The sequence below is a fragment of the Centrocercus urophasianus genome, unplaced genomic scaffold, assembly GCF_019232065.1.
Source record: "Centrocercus urophasianus isolate 14NV4802_14NV808 unplaced genomic scaffold, USGS_Curo_1.0 seq_11, whole genome shotgun sequence".
Lineage (NCBI taxonomy): Eukaryota > Metazoa > Chordata > Aves > Galliformes > Phasianidae > Centrocercus > Centrocercus urophasianus.
The window spans coordinates 62,039,542-62,056,302 of NW_024884253.1; the positions used below are offsets into that span (position 1 = coordinate 62,039,542).

At 42.5% G+C, this 16,761-nt stretch overlaps 1 protein-coding gene across 6 annotated transcripts in view; it reads left to right on the forward strand.

The window, feature by feature from the left end:
• The window catches only part of PTPN3 (protein tyrosine phosphatase non-receptor type 3), a 177,912-nt gene that overhangs the window by 54,984 nt on the left and 106,167 nt on the right, over positions 1-16,761 (forward strand). Inside the window, exon 1 of one of the 6 annotated variants that reach the window (XM_042839825.1) lies at positions 8,133-8,205. The exons of 4 other annotated variants lie outside the window; for them this stretch is intronic. The gene's annotated coding sequence lies outside the window, so the exon portion shown is untranslated. Of the gene's footprint in view, positions 1-8,132; positions 8,206-16,761 lie in introns of those variants that run through there. One more of the 6 variants, XM_042839824.1, reaches the window with a different exon arrangement.

Below are 16,761 nucleotides of genomic sequence, written 5' to 3' on the forward strand. Positions count from 1 at the left end.
CTGAGGACCTCAGAGCCATTAGATGCCACCCTTACAACATGACCTTTGATCCTAGGATAGGAAAGTAGGAAATACTGATTTGGCTGAAGCAATTAAAAAAAACCACAGTAGGAAATGCCTTGCTTGACTTGAACTAATCAGAAATGAAGGCTTGGATTTGCACTGTCAAGACCTTGGCAATAAATCTTGATCCTATTTATTCTGGTAATAAATAAGTCAATCTAAGATCCAGTGGATGGACCTGTGAGTCCAAAATGGCAGCAAAGTGCTTATTTTCCTTGGTATCTAAAAGCCATAGAAACATTAATAGCTGGCTAGAGATAAGCAAGACAAAACTGGCCTGATCTGAGAAGAGTCAAAGAACCACCTTAAAGATACTTTTGTGACACATGCTATGTGGCAAGCTATCCTCAAAAATTCAGATCACCGAGACTTTTTCTTTTGAGCAGAATAAAATCTTTGAGCTGAGACAATCTTTTCCTCTCTCTTGCTCTTTTTTTCCTTTCAGCAACTATAATAAAAATGTCTTTTATTAGCATAGCACAAATTTTCCCTAATTAATCTTGGGGGAAAAAAAAAAAAAGAAAAAAAAAGAAAAAAAGAAAGCTTAAACTAGGACTGAAAGTGATGGATAATGGTAAATAATACTGTATTGCTTTATCAAAATACAAAGTTTGGCAAATGTGGGGAGAGCACTGTGAGCTGTGGTTGAGCCATTGAGTCTGCAGTAAGGACAGGTATGACAATAAATACCCACAAACTTTTTCTGTGATCTTGAATTTCAGTGGGAAACAAAACAAAACAAAACAAAAATCCCAGTATCTGTTTGACATCATTTTTTAAAGGGTTTTTATGAAATGATCTGCATTTGTACTCTGACATGTGTAATTCTGTCCAGTGGAAAGAAACCAGCATATAAATGTTTTGTATGACTTTCATCCTCTGAGGAAAAGATATGGGAGAACTGGGAAATATTAACTGTGACTCTGCAATTGGTAACTATGCTAGGAAAGCAGAATTATAAATCAGAGTGATTTTAATGCCAGTATTTCCCATGAATGATCCTGCAAGGTTAAAGTTGTCTTTGAATTCTTCTTTTCTATGTGTCTTACCCAAAGAATGATTATAGCCCTCACAGAGTTTCAGAGCATGGTAAGGCAGAATAAGCAGGAAAGGTACGTAAGGCCAGATACAACATGGGTTCTTAGAAAGCTCAGAGTGGGGCTTGGACTAAATTTTAAACTCGCACATTATTACCCTTAGTGTTTATGTGGAAGTAAGTCAGAGACATGAAGGGCACACCTAATTTGTTAACATGCAGTTTCTATGTGCCTTGAGTTACATGCCTGCAGACACGCATGTTTGCACTAATAGGGCTATGGAGCCATGGCTTAGGCAATAGCTGAACATGAGCAGAACCCAGCAATAAGGCACACCAATCCTATTTCTGCTCAGGGGCACACAGAAAATTCACCCCAAATGGATGGAGGTGCTTTGATGGGGCTATGATCTGAGTCTTGCCAGGTGTCTGCACATGTAGTATTTCCCACCACTAGCATCAGCATCTCCCTGCTGAATTTGTTGGCCAAGCATTATCAATTCAGTGTGCTGGCAGATTTTCAATGCCACATGAGCTGGAAAACGTCTCCTGTGTACTCTATTGAATCAAAGAATAGAATAGGATCATGAAGGTTGAAAAAGACCTCTAAAATCATCTAGTCCAACTGTCCACCTTACCACTGCTATTGCCCACTAAACCATGTCCCTAAATACTGCATCTGTTATTTCCTTAAACACCTCCAGGGATGGTGACTCCACCACTTCCCTGGGTACCCCGTTCCAATACCTCACCACTCTTTCTAAGAAGGCAGCACAAAAGCTGCATATAGCAGTCCTGATTTTACCTTTAAATTAAATGCTGCGGCATCCAGGTTTTAATTCCCTTAACAGAGTCTGCTTACAGAGCCAGACAGTTATGTCCGAAAAATACAAGGTATGTTTGGATGGCTTGTAGCAAGAAAACCACTCAAGTTGCTTTATGCCTTCAGTACCTGGAGTGCAACACCTCATAATTACCGAAAGCTTATAGCTAAACTGTGAGAACTTCTTCTCCCCGCCGAAGTAGGGCCTCATTAGTATTTCCACTGTACAGATTTTTATAATACCAGTCTGGAAATCAATTAGTGTAGACAAGCTGCTGCCTTCTGATCCCCAGACTCTAGACCTAGTTCTTTCTGGCTTCTCCCCTTAGGTACACGATAACCCTGGATTGAATTATGCTGAATATGAGCATGCTGAGGCATTTGCACTTTTCATTAACAGTCTCTTGAAAGAAACATAGTTACTTTTTTTTTTTTTTCTTTCCTTTTTCATTTCTCGTGACCTTCAGAAAGGAGCTGTTCTATTACTCATTTCCCGAAACATACGGTTTCCTTGTCAGGGGATGGGGAGTGGGTGGGAAGTGGGAGCTGAGTTTTTCCATTTTTGACAGCATTAATGAACACTGTGGTACGATAACATGGCAAAAGGGAAGGCTACTTGTTCCATTTGTGTAAGGATGCCAAATAACACAGAAACATTCTTGCCATTACTTGGTCTATATGCCATCTGCTGGAAGGAGGCTTTGGTTTTCACAACAATGACAACCGTATTACCAGCAATGCAGCAAGAGCAGTTCATACAATGATAGAATAACCCAAGTCGGAAGGTACCCATAGGGATTGTCAAGTCCAGCTCCTGGCCCACACAGGACCACCCCAAAATCAGACCTTAGCAGTTACCCAGTTAAAAACTCCGAGCAGTAAGATTCTCAGAAAACGAGCAGGTGTGGAGCTGTTTTGCTTCCATTTTCCTAGTCTTGTAACATTAGATGTGCATGTAGCAACAAATTCAGAGACTCCTCTTAAATGGAATGATTTGATAGGAAATTCAGCGGCAGAAAGGCATTGATGATCTGATGGCAGGCAGGTTAGGTTTAGCATACATTCCCATGTAAATCAGAATGGTGAAATAGACTTTTCTTTTTTTCCCCTTTAGGGGACACATCAAGTCCCCTCATTGAGGCTTGCTTGTCTCCTGCTAAATTCAGAGCTGCACTTCTCAAAGAACTAGGAAAGGCATGTGTTAAGTTTAAGGATTTTTCTCCAGCTTGTTTATATTCATGTGAAACAGGAAGCCAAAGAAGACATGGGAATTATTCAATACGGGAGATAAAGTACAAAGTATTGCAGTTTATGATATTCTGAGTTGGCTTAAATTTGTGTAAATGGTGCAATTTTACCTTTTTTGGTCTTCAGCACAGTGTCTATTCCCATACTTGTCCTTCTCTTTAAAGCTGCTCTCATGCTTCACACTCAAGCTGCCACAACTGGCCCAAAATTAAAATGGACAGCCAGATCAACAACATTCCCCACCCACATCATGCAAATCTATCAACCAGAATGATGAGAAAAGTGCCCAGTGCTCCCTAAAGGCTCAATCCCATACATTTCACACTTCAATTAAAGCAGTTTTCTGCAGTGTTCCTTCTCAAATTCAAATGATACAGAATGTAAAATACGCTCCCGCCATACTTTAGGGAGTGGTAATTTTGCAAGAAACAAAATACCTTTTACAGAAAATTAGCTAGGGCTACATTGTTTCTCCTGTGCAGTTGAATTAAGTATATATATTGTATGCATTTAAATAACAGCCATTTAAATATGCTTTTCATGATTAATTGTTAAATGTAAAACATTTGCAAATTTTAGACAAAGCAAAAATTATCCAACATTCCTTTCCTATGAATTGCATTCTTTTTTTAAATTAAAAACATATAACCTGGAGAAGGGAAATACTGTTATAGGAAAATGCAAGAAAAACAGGAGTTATAATAACACCTCCCATTGTCTTTATAGATGACAGATAACATGAAATCATGGAGTGTCCATAAGGCAGAGTAAAGAAAGAGCAAGCCAAAAAGATCGTTTGAGAAGTCTGCTTCTCAGTGACAGAAAGGCTGTAAACATAATGTAAATATATATTCACCAAGTTATTGATCAGATAATCAAAGTAGAGGTAAAGAGTTTTTAAGCTGTTACTTAATTTTCTGTATGTGTGCACACACAGCATTTTCTCAGCAAAATATCTTAATCTACAATGTTTTGCTTTCGTGTGACTGACCAAGTTGATGGTGCTTTCACTGTTTCCCATCATTTTAAAATCTGGAACATTTTCAGTACTTAGAACTAAATGAAACACCGTTGGTGCATTCTCAGCGTCTGCATTTTCATATTCTCTTACCTTTGTTTAACCAATATTGAATGATGCATATTTCATGAGTCAACATACAGCATGGATTATCTTCATATGTGCCTCTAAGCCAATGCCTGACAATCACAGCTGAAATGAGGGAGGAGAATGACATCACAAAGATCCAGTAAGCACATTAATTGCTTTGGCCAGACACACTGCTGCCTAAATGCTGGGCAGCATTCCCTGCTTGTGTACATGCTCCTAGTCTGTGTTTTCTTACACTGGTATTTGCCAATCGTGTGAACTTACTTTAAGTCACTTACTGGTTTGTTGAGTTTTTTTTGAAACCTCATTTGTTGGTTTATGTAAGAAGACGAGACTTAAAAATGTATTGCTAAACTTGGGAGAAGGACAGTTGCTAGAACCTCAGTACCTCTGGGACTGAACTGAACTGAAACTTAACCCACGCATGCATATTGCAGATGTATCTATAAGGCAGAGGTGACCATAGTGTCCAGAGCTCTATTTATAAAGACCTTGCTTCAGTAACAACTGCATCGAAGTTTAATTATTAGGATGAAGTTTCCCATCATGGGTTTCTCCCTCAGGCTGAACTGAGTTCAAGCAAGTATAAGCCACAGCCTCTTCCAAGAAAAGAGTCAGGATAAAGAACCGCTATCTAAAAACAAACAAATCGCCTCTTCAGAAGTATCTGCTGAGGGCCTCTAGCATGTCCATGATTTTTTCAGCAAGGAGTCTTTCACTGATTTAAAAGAAATTGTCTGAAATTCGTCTGATGAGCTTCTGCAAGTCTGTATGCATGTATGTATGTACATGTATTTACTCATGAGAGGCTTGCTGGCCTTGACAACACAATTTGAAAGTGTTTTTCCTCCACATAGGTTGACAGAGGCCTCAGGCAGTCTTTTTTTCCCACTTGGTTCTAATTAATGCTCATCCCTTAGATACGGGATATTTACTTAAGCCACACTTTAAAAATGTCCTGAAAGAGGTTCCATCATTTGCCTAGCTTGACTGGTTTATGTCTAGCAAGACTTTGCTGTGAATCAATCTGCTTGCATCCCAACCCCAGTGGTCATGGAGAACACGGGATCGGTGTCCTTCTCATGTGCTGCATGTAAGTGAGAACAGTTGTCTTCTTGCCTTGTGACCATCCCTGGACAGTCCAAATCTGTCACTTTCCCCAACTAGCCTTCTTTTCTGAATCACTCATTTATTTCTCCTAGGTTGTCCAAAAAGGGAAACTAAGTGTCATTTTATACCTCTCTAAGATCCTGCTCTGGGATTTACCCCCATCTAAGCCACACTTGAGCAGTGATCATTTAGAAGATAAATAGCAGGAACTTTTTCCTTCCATTCTTTCTTCAACTGCTAACTCTGATGAAAGAAAGCCAGCCTAAGCTGCCAAGTCCAGCTGCAGATTCATCAGCTCCAAAGGGTAGCATAGCCCAGCTACACAGCTTAAATAGGTGGCCTTCTCTTCCATCTCAGCTGCTTCTATTACTGCAAGTGCAGGTGCAGCCTTGTGGTCAACCTAATCGGAGAACTTATCTATACTAACTACAGGTAGTGAACTGGTATTAAATCTAATTTAGTTCTTTAAGAAGTAGGTGACCTGTAGGAACATTCACATGCAAATATGTTTTTGTTACTAAGTGACTAGGTGACATGACACATGGTGCTAGAGATGTGCTGCTGTCAGGACAAATTCAGCAGCAATCCTGCAGCAGCCTGTGTGCAGAATATGCAGTTATCTCATTCTTTCTCTTCCCTGTTCTTGATCTGTACAGAGATCTCTACCTTTTCAGACAACCAAGAAATTTGGGAATGTGCTTTCCAAGATCAAAGCTTTATGCCTGCAGGTTTAACTTCCTTCCATGGAATGCAAAGTGTCAGAGGGGTATATTCCTCACTGATGTAGAGGAGGTTCTGGGCTGATGCTGATGAGCTGATGTGGATGGGAAGGGTCAGGGCTTCTCTCCAAACACTGACATTCTCAAGCTGAACATTCTCACATCCCAGAGACGAGCTTCGAGCCTCAGAACTAGAATGAAGCCTTTTAACTTCAAGGGGGAATGGTGTTTGACTAGGAGAGGGGATATTTAGAAGCTAGGGGGAATTTTTTTACTCAGAGGGAGGCAAGGCACTGACCAGAGAAGCTGTGGATGCCCCATCCCTGGAGGCGTTCAAAGCCAGGTTGAATGGGGCTTTGAGCAGCCTGACCCAGTGAGTGGGAGCCCTGCTCACAGCAGGAGATTGGAAGTCTTCCAATCCAAAACATTATGTGGTTCTATGATTCTATGACTTATTTTTATCAGGATGTATATGTGTGGAAAGTTATGCTTGTACACATTTTATAGATGGAGAGAGATTAGATTATTAGACAGCTTCCTTGCTGAAGTCTTCTGGAAAGATGGCTCTTTGGGATAGGTGCCAACAAGCATGTTTGCAAGACCAGGACAGAACTGCCCAGAGGAACCTGCTTTGACTCTGAGAAGCCCTGGGAGCCAACCATGGTAGCGGCTGTGTGCATTGTCCCTAGTGGGAAAATGAGTGATGCATTTTGGAGAGCCACATCTCCATTGTAAGTGTATTTGTACACAGTGGGAGGGGTAGTTTTGAAATCTGAAAGACTACACAGCCACATCAAGGGATGAACAGACATGCTTTTCTCTCTCATGTTGGGCACTGGAACAGACTCCCCAGAGCAGTGGTCAAGGCACCAAACTTGCTGGAGTTCAAGAATGTCTGTACAATGTCTGTACAATGCTCTAAGTCATAGATTTTGGATTCTGGATGGTTCTGTATGGAACCATGAGTTAGACTTAATGATCCTCATGGATCCCTTCCAACTTGAGATATTCTGTGGTTCAAGGGTGGGCTGGTGGTTGGCCTTGTTGATCTTAGAGGTCTTTTCTACCCTTAATAATTCTTTGATTCTATGATTCTAAGATTCTTTGTCCCTTGTTTTCTCCACTGCTCTGTCTCCTGTTCACCTCTTCCCTACTCCCACTCCTTTGCTAACAGAGATATCTGAGGACGGGGGCCACAACAGATCATGGCAATACTGTGTATTTTTTGAAGTGATATCTGAGTTGCACACATTTTTAAAGAGAGTTTTGGTGCATGTAAGCTGGAACTAATCTCACTGAAGAGTTGCATTAGCACAACTGTGCCACAAGGGCAGGCACAAGCATCTGGAAACTTCGAACAGCTCTGCCACTAGAAAAAACACACCACCGGCCTGCTTGGCCATGGAGGTACCTTGCTCCAGTTAATTAGCTCTGCTGAAAGGCACAGCTAATTAGCGTGGTGCAGAGCAGCTCTGACACAATCGGCTGCTGTCAGGGCTGGAGCCCACATTTCTGCATGACAGCGTGCCCACACCTGGCATCCCGGGCAGCCTGCTAGCGCTGCGGGCACAAGTTCACCTCATGGTAGGATGAGGAGGCGAGACAAAAGGACATTGATTAGTCAGATCCTCGCCTAGCGGGGCAGCCAACGTGGTCTCCCCGTGGACAGCAAGCACTGAGACTCCCCCGTGCCCCGAATCTGGGGTACAGCTGTGGGAGCGACCGCTGCCCCACAGCTTGGTTTGGCTCGAGTCTCGTTCCGGCGGTATCGCACCTCGCTCGGCCGCGGGACATCGGCCGCGCCTCTCCCGGAAACTGCGGAAAGAGCCGAAGCTCTCCGAGTGCAGCCGATGAGGATAGGGGCCCGACCGGAGCTGTCGCCGTTCCCCGCTAGGAGGCGGCAGCGGGCGGGCGGGCGGGCGTCCTCGCTCCCCTCCGCGCCCCGCCCCGCCCCGCCCCGCCCAGCCCAAAGCGCAGGAGCCGGCGGCGGCGGTCCCGGCGGTGCCGCGCTCCGCACCTGCTCGTTTTGGTGTTCGTCGTGGCGGCGGCCGCAACGGCCTTCCGCGCCCCCGGGGGCGGGGGAGTGGCTGCGAGGCAGGTACCGGGCTGGGCGGGAGCCGGTCGCGGGGAAAGTTGGCGCTGCCGGGGCGCAACTGGGTGGCCGGGGCTTCCGTGCCCTGCGCTCCGGGCTCCGCGGGGCGGGCGCTGGAGAGCGACGGCTGTTCCGGGCAGCGGGGCTGAGCGCGGTGCCGAGCGCGGTGCCGGCTGTCAGCGGGCGGCTCGGGGCGCGGCGGGGCTCCGCCCGCTGCCCTTCGTCCTTTCGGCCCTGCGCCGCGACGGGGCAGTGGGGCGGGCTGGGTTTCCGCCGGCTCGGCTGTCTCTGTCCCACCTTCTCCTACTGAGCTCCCGCCGTGCTGGGGCTGGGGCACCGCTCCGTTTGTTCTTTCTGCTCTCATACCTGTGTAACACGGATCGGCGTAACTTAGTGCTTTGGTAATGCTAAATGCTGCTGCCCCAAACAGTCTTTGCTCTAGAAAGGTGTATGGTAGAGGTGTTAAAGTTGTGTGCTGTTGAATAAAAGAGTTAGTGATAAGAAGTGTCTTTGGAGTAGGTGCACTTATGCTGCCGTGGGATAGAGGTGCACTTTCACTTTAAATATGCTTGTAGATATATCTGAAACCAGTCTGTAGGGGGAAACACGTTGCCCCTACTCCTTGGTGGCTCTGGTCCGAAGGGAAACCCTTACCGAAGGGAATGTGGAGGGAAAAGGTCTGTCTGATCACCTGCATGAAAGGGCTTACTGATGAAATTAATAGTGATTTTTCTGATGTTGGTATGCTACTGTGCTGTATTGTGGCAGAAGTATCTTGGTGTACAGGTGAGAGATAGGTCTGGTACTGACAAGGCTTTGGGGTTAGTGGAGGATGATAAGCTGAATATCAGCCAGCGGTGAGCCATTGCAGTTCAGAAAGTGAACTGCATCCTGGGAATCATGGGCAGCAGGGTGAGGGAAGTGATCCTGCCCCTCTGCTCTGCACTGGTGAGGCTTCACCTAGAGAACTGCATCCACTTGTGGAGTCCTCAGTACAGGAGAGGTGTGGACCTGTTGGAGCTCATCCAGAGGAGAGCTACAAAAATGATCCAAGAGATGGGACGCTTCTCCTGCAAGAACAGTCTGAGAGAGCTGTGGCTGTTCAGCCTGGAGAAGAGAAGACCTGAGAGTGGCCTTTCAGTGTCTAAAGCAGGGGACTGTAAGAAGAAAGGGGGGGGCAGACTCTTTAGCACGGTCTGTTATGATAGGACAAGGGGGAATGATTTCATACTAAAAGAGGGGAGATTTAGATTGGACGGGAGAAAGAAGATTTTTGCGATCAGAGTAGTGAGGCACTGAAATGTTGCCTAGAGAGGTAGTGGATGCCCCATCCCTGGAGACTCTTGAGGTCAGGCAGGGTGGGTCTCTGAGCACCCTGGTCTGTTGTAGGTATGCCTGTTCACTGCAGAGGAGTTGCACTAGATGGCCTTTAAGGGTCCCTTCCAACTCAAATGATTCTATGATTCATCTTTGTTTTATAGTTCATAAGAAAAATGTGATATTCCAAGTATTTCAAAGCACGCTGAATAAAACAGATAATCAAAACTATTTGTTTCTTCAAATGAAGTGAATTTTGTATCATAAAGCACTGTAATAATTGTTGGTGATGATTTCCTGGAAAATCTCTTAGCACTTGTCATCTCCCTCTGAGATATAAGAAGCACTTATTTGGTGCCTGTTATCACCTTTTTTGCACGTCTGAAGACTGGAGGACTGGAGCTTGTGTTTCAGAGCAGAACTTTTGGGTACTATCACAATGACATGTTGTACTTAACAAGAACTGCTGTTTGCACTCAGCCTCCAGAATACTTCTGGTGCAAATTAGGACAGTCATATGACTGCAATTAAGCAAACGCTGTAATGTAGTGGCATATCCAGGAAGCTACATAACTGCTTCTTAAATTATCGTTCTGTTTTCTTGGTTCTGAAATTATCAGTGTGTTGACAATGATGCTGAGTGCAGAAAATGATAACGGGAAAGCTGGTGTGGTGGTGGTGACATTGCTTTCTTGTCTATGCTTGAAGGTTGTCACATGGTAAATGTTGCTTTTCTCTCTTCCAGTTGTCTGAAGTTGTGCCTAAATGTTGAAAATCTTGGGTGGTTTTTCTTAATAATCAATACTTAGTAGAGGCAGTTGTCTGTACGTTTGTAAGCTGTGACCTACTTTCTGTATTGATGGGTAGATAGCTGTTCACCAACACTACATGGGTAACCTTACACTGGAAGTGTTGTATGCAGAAACCACCAATGCTGAATTCTGTGGGGTAGACTGAATGCAGATACGGTGCACAGCTGTTCGGTGTGTACTCAAATGCTAGCACCCACTTATGGGACTATTTACCCATTACAAATTGAGCAGTTAAAAGGAAACAGAGTTTTAATGGTTCAGGAGGATAATCGTTACCAACCTTATTATTTGGAGTGCCCATTGTAAGTTTTATTGGAATCTTGTGGCATGTTTTCCTGTACGAAAGAATTTCATACACTTTACAGCTGTACAGGATGAGAACTGAGGACAGTCAGAAAGGACACTGCGTGGTCATAGAATTGTAGAACATCTTAAGTTGGAAAGGAACCGTAAGGATCATTGAGTTCGACTTCTGGCTCTGCACAGGACCACCCAAAATCAGACCATATAATATTTACTGACAAGTTTGCGTTGAAGTGGAAAAGCAAGAGAATGGCATTTTTCAGTTGTTTGCATGGAACTACAGCCTGGAGTCTACCAAGCAGCCTAGCCCAGGCTGTGTGGAAGTGTTAGTGTCAGCCACAAACACTGCCTGTGGTTCTGTTTTGGAGTTGAATGCTTTTCATTAGCTGCTGTGTTTCTTGTTATCAAGGCCCAGAAAAGCCCAAGGTGTGTACAGACTTACCTCATGACAAGTGTGAATTAATGAGAGGTGGGTTAATGTTTTCTGTTGGGGTGTTTGCTGAAGGGAAGGAGCAGGCGTGGAGGCATAGGAGTGGAGTAACAGATGTGCTGCAAGTTCCATCCTGACTTCTCTTGAGATAATTTAGTCTTCCTGTACTCTAAGATACCATTGGCTTCATATCAGCTTGTACTGAACATTACAGGGTGTTCTAATTTCTATTATTAGCATTGTAATATTAAACTTTGTCATGTGTCCTCTATAGGGCTTTGTATTCCATTTGTTTTTCTTTCACATCTTTGCATGTAAAGTGCTACTTGAAATAATAGGAAATCTGATAGTATATGAAAAATTCTCTTGTAGCTTGCCTTATGAGGCTTTTTGGTCTTAATTTTGTTTTCTTCCTGTATGTGAATTAGATACAAACCTTGAAGAATCTCTTTCCAAAAGGAAAATACAGATGTTTCTTCACATAACTCAGTGTCTTGAGCTGTGCTGAAGTCTGGTCAGGCATATCTGCTAGTTTTTATTGTAGATTTCTGAGTATTGTGAATGGGTAATGTAAACAAAGGATTCCCATCTGCTGAACCAAGACGACTGAAGAGAAAGTTCCAAACCTTAGGAGCACTGGTGAGGCCACAGCTGGAATGCTGTATCCAGATTTGGGGCCCACAGTGGAAGAAAGATGTGAATGTAATGGAGAGAGTTGAATATAAGGTCACCAAGATGGTGCAGAGGCTGGAACATCTCTCCTATGAGAGAGCTGGGACTTAACCTAGAATAGAGGAGGCTCAGAGGGAACCTCAGCAGCATCTATAAGTATTTGAAGAGAGGATGTAATGAAAATGGAGCCAAATTCTTTTCAGTGTTCACAGTGCCAAGACAAGAGGCAGTGGGTGCAAACTGCAACATAAGGTTCCCTCTGAACACTAGGCAGCACTTGTGAGCTGTGTAAGAGATGAAGCACTGGTGCAGGCTGTCTAGAGCTTGTGGGGTCTCCTTAGAGATCTTCAGAAGCTGCCTGGGTGTGGCCTGGTCACCCTGCTTTGGGTGTCCCTGCTGGAGCACAGATAGACCCAGAGGGCTCTGCCAGCCTCAGCCATGCTGTGAGTCTCTGTGATGCAGCAGGCATTCAGTGCTCTGCTCTACTTCATCTTGTGAGTCTCACTTGCACTTGGCTTAGATGTTTTAGAAGCCTAAGTGAAATCTGGGTTCTGGGCATACAGTAAGAATACAAATTCTCAATAAGACATGGGAGGTATTTTAAAACTTTCAAGAAAAGAAGTTGGGGGAAATGAAGATATGTATCTGTATTTTCACCATGCTGATAATTCTTCAGGCTTTGGCTAAGGCATGGCCCGTGTCTGCAATTCTAGGACAGTCTGTTCTCACGTGGTGTTGCTGTCTCTTCATGCCTCATGTCTGGTAACAACACTCCTTTTACAGGTCTATATTAGATAAGAATCTTCCCACCGTTGGTTTAACAGGAGAACATAGAACCGAATGAGGAGCCGGCTCTAGACCGCTTAATTTGAAGCCAGCATCTGATTGCCTCTGAAATGAAGATAACTAGAATTGGACTACTCTGACGATTTCTGTGACTAGGTCTCCCTTGTATAAATTCTCAAAATCTCTTTTCAGTAGGAAGATTAAAAGGATTTGGACAGGTAACGGAGTTTTACAGACAAAATAGAAATCACAGGAAATAGCAAGCTCATACATGGCTCAGGTATCTGTTAATCTCCCATGTTAGCTATAACTGTTATCATTTTCCTCTCCTGACAAGTTTAGATTTCATACAAGCACTTACAGCAACATATGGTAGAGAGAGAAAAAGAGTATCCCAGGCTGTGAAGCATGGCTAAAAGACAAGCTGAGGAAATTATTTCAGAATCCAGAATTTAGAGGAACTCTTCAAGCTAAAAGGGTATAATCAATGTTCTAGCAGAAGGAATTCAGGGCTTCTTGGAAGGTGCTGCTTTGCCAAGAGATAAACAGGTACCATTCCTTACATCACAGAGCAGAAATACAGCAAAGTAGTATGTAGTATGCCTGCTTGCATCAATCAATTAAATGTGTTTCAGGAGATGATGTAGTTACCTTTGACACAGTCACTTGCTTTTTACCGGATTTATCAACATCCAGCTGTTGTTTTCCTAACTCAGCTTGGTGAGCTGTGCATTATAAGGCTAGTCAGACAATCAGTATTTATCAATGCTATGTAGTATTTAATAGTAATTTAACAGTTACAGGGATGTTGTTAGTTCATAATTGTACACGTGTTACCAAAGTAGGCAGTAAAATTGTACAAGAGGGATTTTTCCTCGTTAGAAGTGAAAACAAAATTAGCGTACTACGCTTTCTGTAAGGCAAAAGCAATTAGATATACAAAAAGTAGTTATTGCTTTCCTCTGCTGTTCTGTTTTAATGCAATATAAAACTGATTATTTATTCTTCATTGAGTTTGCGTGAACTTTCAAAGATGATAAAATGCTTTATTTCTGAATTGAGATGAACTATGATATTTCATTATTATTTTTGATTTTCTGAAGGAGAAGTGGTAAAACTGGTGCAAATCATAAAATGCTTCAATTTTTGTTGTTGGAAATGTAGTTCCAATTGGCTTGGTGCAGCTTTGAGTGCCAGTAGTATTACCAGGGCTGGGTACCTCCACGGTACCTAACATAACAAGGACATCGTGCCATGTGCACCAAGTAAAGCTACAGCTATAAATTTATCGAAAAGCTTATTTTCAAGTCTCTTTATTACGTGCACTACCAACCAGGACTGAATAAGACTTTTGTAAAATAGCTGTGAAAGAAGGGCAGTTATGAGAAAGTGAAATCAATGCTTAAGTATTTCAGTAATAAGTGAAATGATGTTCTGGGTGCACTTAAAAGTATTAAAGTGATTCTGATTTGGCACCTTGTTCACTGATTTCCTGCTGCCCTCTCCTTCTGCTCTCAGACAAATGCTGGGCTGCTTGTGTGGAGTTATGGAAAGCAAGCAGCTTGTAACACCCAGCTGTGATGAGTAACCAGGGCTGTTTCCCTAGCAAGTTTTGTGAGACAGTTACATTCTGTGGAGTGACGCATTTTATGAATCAAAGTTGGGAGTGTGAGCTGTGAGTTGTATCCGTGTGGGTTTTTGTTCTGTACCACTTGTGTTGTTTTGCCTGCAGTTGTGAATATGGATCCCATTGTTCAGTACTGGGCATCTCCCAGCACTTAGCACTGATTATGCAGAGACCTGGTCTATGGGATTTGATATATTTTTTTTTTTCCTTTTAAGCTTAGTATTTCTATCCCAAGTATTGAATAAATCTGTGATCAGCTTTTATTTCAACATCTGTGTTAGTAAGAAATGTTTTCCCTAGTTTTATTTTAGATTTTTGCATATAGTAGATGGAAGTTCTTGAACCATAATGGTACAAGTAGAACCACCACTTTTGGCTGTAGGCAAGCTTGGATGTGTACCTAGAGTTAAGCACTCAACAGGGATCTTTTGGTTGCTGTGGTTGCATCGGTGCTATATTAATTTGCCTGGAAGGGAATGCTTTCTCAAATGTGTTGCTGATGCTCTGAAGAGCACACTCAAAGTCTCCAGTCTGCAGATAAAGCCGGCTGTGCTTTAGTCAAGCTGAAGATCAGCTAGCACATGCTAAAGTACAGCTTGCCTTATTGCCATGCTATTATTTTAGAATGTGTTAGTCCACGTTTGCTTTAGAAAAGAAAGGCATCTTTGCAGCAACCTCATGAGCACAAGTCATCTTGATTGGCTTTGTGTTCTTGTGTATAGAATGGGACAGTTTCTAGTTTTCACATATACTTCCTGCAATGATTGCTGCAAAGCTTTATTAAAGCACCTCTGTTAAAATTTTTGACTAAAGTTTTGGTCTGGAGTGTGGGTTAACTCAGTAGGATATAGTTCAGACATCTGTTGTCTCTCGTTTCATATTTGTGGGTATAGAACTTTAGTGGATGTTAATTATCAGACAGTGCTTAGAACTAAATCTTGTTGAAGTCTTAAATTCTGATAGTTTGCTCTTTCACCTGGCTGTCTTTAGACTACTGTTGTTTGCTTAAGATTTTAAGGTCTCCACCCTTGTTTATTCACAACTCAGTTACAAGTCTGAATTCTCTTAAGTCTTTCATTGATGCAACTGTTAGAATCTTACTCCTGCAAATTTGGATGATGCATTAAGCTCAGCTGGTGTTTCAGTCAGTCTGTTTTGCGCAGTGACCCCTTTAACTACGGATTTCTCAGATGCCTCAGAAGACTGCATCACAAACTCTGCTTGGTGGAAACTTACTGATGAACTCCAGTTGAAGTAGAGCATAAGTGCTCTCAGAATAATCTTGTATGTTGTTCAGGATGTATTTGAAAAGAGATCACATCTATGTGGAGTACTTTTATAGATCGATCCCAGTTTATTAAGGAATGCAAAGTTTTCTTCCCTGCAGAATTTTTCTGTAAATACAATGTTTTTTAAAAAAAATTACTGAGAATTCACTGATACGTGAGTTTCACAATCTAGTTAAAAACCTTTTCTACAATAGTCTGACACCACAGCTTAGGCTGGTTGTGGAGGTATACACATTTTTCTTAACCTTAGTATTTTTATCTGAAGTATTGGATGTATGTAGTTGGTTTCTATTTCTACATCTGTATGAGTGTCAACACTTACTACAATTTTTAATTATGGGAGCAGCTGTATGGTGGAGGAGAAAATTAGTACTTTGTATCTCCACAAATGAGATTTGAAGTATCACTGAGGAGTTCTAGATCTGTAAGTGCTGGCTAAATGGGACTGTACACAGGAGTGCTTTTTAAATTTGTAGCCATGGTGGAGTGTGATGTTTTTTGTGGTGTTTTTTTTTTTTTTTTTTTTTTTTTTTTTTAAACAAACTTTAGCAACTGATTCTTCTTCCTTTTAGATTTGTTTGTCTTTGGCAACACAGTTAGTTGTTTTTTGAAGCAGTTGCCAGAGAATTTCATAAGCACAGAGAGAGTCTGTGGGACTGTGCCAGTCAGGGTGCACTACTGGTGTGGCAAGAGACCAAAAATCACGACAGATTTCAGAACTTGGCAGTGATACTTCCACAGCTGTTTTAATTACAGCTTTCATTTCATTACGTTCAGTGGATTTTAAGTTTAGTCTCCAGCTTTGTTTGTGTGTTTGCTGTTCATTTTGAATTTCGCCACAAGTGCGCATGTGGGGAAAAAAAATCTACCTGAAGGAAGCTGCTGGTGTTTTGACACTTGGAACTGTTAGGGCTCTAGGACTGTATGGAATAGTGTTGTTTTTTGTTTTGTTTTGTTTTTTTGTAAGTAGGAAGCATTTAATAATGGGAAAGTTTGTGTATTCTTAGTTTTTTCCTTGGCAGATATAACTTTCCTAATTTTCAGATAAATATTTACATTTTTCATTGTCCTGCTACTTGGAACCTTTGAATGAAGGCACACCTAGCTGGCAGAGCTGATGATTGTGCTGCTACTACTCAGCAAAGAAACACTGAGCCAGCTACCTGCATGCTACCTTCAGCTAGTGCCCTGTATCTGCCAGCTAGCATCTCCTTGGGATGAAGGAGGATGATTGTAACATCAGTGATGGCTGAACACAGAGGGTTGCAGCATCAAGTTTCTTTAAAACATGAAACAGACGCCCGTCTCCATATGTATTGGCAACAG